Here is a 2,560-nt window from a genome sequence, read left to right on the forward strand (position 1 = left end):
TTACCACATACTTGTTTTAGTTTTGAATTATTAGTTGTAATTTTTTCTGGATATTTTTTGTTATTTATTTGAAACACTTTATTTGAAAATTCATATATAAACATACAATTGAAAAGAACAGAGATGCATACATCTATGTAATAGACAATAGATTCTAAGTAATATAGTGTCTGTTTGTGTTTTAAGGAAAGGATTTATTTTCCACCTTGCAAAAAAGTTGCCAGAGAACATCTACTGTTATTTTTGTACTTTTGAAACAAGATTTCTGAGCCAAAATTCTTCACTTCTTTATTTGTGTTTGAAAGATTCACTATTCCAGTAACTGGCCATTCTCAAAATTTTCAGGTTGATTTGTCAAAATGAGCTCATCATTATATCTTCTGTCAAGAATATCCGACTTGAACTCTCAGCTATTGGATTGTTACTTTATAATTTACATACATGGTCCATAAAAACAATATACACTCCACTACTGAAATGAAAAGGCAAAACCAAAGCTCTGTGGTTGAATTCATCCTCTTGGGCTTTTCTAATTTTCCTGAACTCCAAGGGCAGCTCTTTGGGGTTTTCTTGGTTGATTACCTGGTGACTCTGATGGGAAATGCTGTTAGACCTGAACGGTCTCCGAGGGATCCCAGCTCGCCCAAGAACCGCCAAGAGTCGAGAGTCGTTGCAACACGCAAGAGGTTTATTAGGAGCCGGTGCACCGGGGTTCCTTGGTCCTCACGCAGGAGGCCGAAGAAGAACACCACTCCCCCCCCATAAGCGGAATCACATACATTTTATAGCTTTCATTTTTCATTATGTAAAGTGTGGATATATCAAGGGTTTTTTTCTCATTGGTTTGTTTGTTCCGGACCGGAGTGGGGACTTGGCTCTAGTTCCTTGATTGGTTGGCTGTCGGATGCCTACTTTACATTTACCGGAGTGGGGTCTTGGCTCTAGTTCCTTGATTGGTTAGCTGTCGGATGCCTACTTTACATTTTCGTGTTTTTGTGGTGGGGGGTTGAGTCACATGAGTTATGGTTGGCTGGGGCGACCTTTAAACTCTTTGGCTTAATCATTCTTATCCCCCGCCATACTTGTTTGCTCGCGGTCTTATCCCCCGCCATACTTGTTTGCTCGCGGTTAGGGCATGTCTCAGACATGTCCTGTTTTCCAGGCCTTTGTTGTTTGCTCGGAACGGTTTCTGCCCAGGGGGGACATTCCAGTATCTTATTGCCAGCCGAAAAAGCTCAAAGCTCAAAAGTATCGATAGGGAAGTAGGGGTGTAAGTATAGTTAAGGCCCTACAATGCCATCATTATAATCATCATCTCCCTGGAACAGAGCTTACACGTTCCCATGTATTTGTTTCTCCTGAACTTGTCCGTGGTGCATGTGAGTTTCAGTGCAGTCATTATGCCTGAAATGCTGGTGGTCCTCTCCAGTGAAAAAAAAGTATGATCACCTTTGCAGCCTGTTTTGCACAGATGTATTTCATTCTTCTTTTTGGTGGGACCGAATGTTTTTCCTGGGGGCAATGGCTTATGACCAATTTGCTGCAATCTGCCATCCTCTGAGCTACCCGATAATTATGAACAAAAGGGTTTTCATGAAATTAGTTATATTCTCATGGGTCTCAGGGATCATGGTGGCCACTGTGCAGACCTCATGGGTTTTTAGTTTTCCCTTCTGTGGCCCCAATGAAATTAATCTTCTCTTCTGTGAGACTCCCCCAGGGCTAGAGCTTGTGCAGACATCTTTTAATTTGAAATCTACGCATTAACTGGCGCTATTTTGATTGTTATGCTTCCTTTTTGTGTGCGTGTGTGTTACGCGGGCCACTCACTGTTGTGGCCTCTCCCGTTGCAGAGCGCAGGCTCAGCGTCCATGGCTCACGGGCCCAGCTGCTCCATGGCATGTGGGATGTGGGATCTTCCCGGACCGGGGCACGAACCTGTGTCCCCTGCATTGGCAGGCGGATTCTCAACCACTGCGCCACCAGGGAAGCCCTATGCTTCCTTTCTTGTTGATACTCTTGTCTTACATTCGAATTCTCTTTGCCATCCTGAAGATGTCATCAACCACTGGGAGGCAAAAGGCCTTTTCCACCTGTGCCTCCCATCTCATGTCTGTTACCCTCTTCTATGGCACAGCCAGTATGACTTACTTACAACCCAAATCTGGCTACTCCCCATAAACCAAGAAGCTGATGTCCTTGTCTTACTCACTTCTTATGCCTCTGCTGAATCCACTGATCTACAGTTTGAGAAACAGTGAGCTGAAAAGAGCTTTGATGAAATTATGGCTAAGAAAAGTGGATTTATATACATTCTGACTATGCTGAGAAGCCATGTGATATTTGGTCAGTGCTGGACTGAACTTTATTTAAATTTAATAAATGGTAGAAACAGTTTGCATTTCTTGGTATGAATATGTTTAATTTTTGGAGTTCTGCAAATTTGATAATATATTAGGGCATCTATATATATTAATGTTTTTATTCTTTTTTCATAGATGCATAATATTCCTTAATATTAGGTATAACACAGTTTCTTCAAAAAATTGTTTATTGGTGG

The 2,560-nt window shown here is 41.8% G+C and overlaps 1 pseudogene; it reads left to right on the top strand.

The window, feature by feature from the left end:
* Nucleotides 1-477: 477 nt before the first annotated feature.
* Nucleotides 478-2,319, top strand: LOC131759479 (olfactory receptor 10A3-like; annotated as a pseudogene).
* Nucleotides 2,320-2,560: the final 241 nt, after the last annotated feature.

This window comes from Kogia breviceps, chromosome 7 (assembly GCF_026419965.1).
Source record: "Kogia breviceps isolate mKogBre1 chromosome 7, mKogBre1 haplotype 1, whole genome shotgun sequence".
Lineage (NCBI taxonomy): Eukaryota > Metazoa > Chordata > Mammalia > Artiodactyla > Physeteridae > Kogia > Kogia breviceps.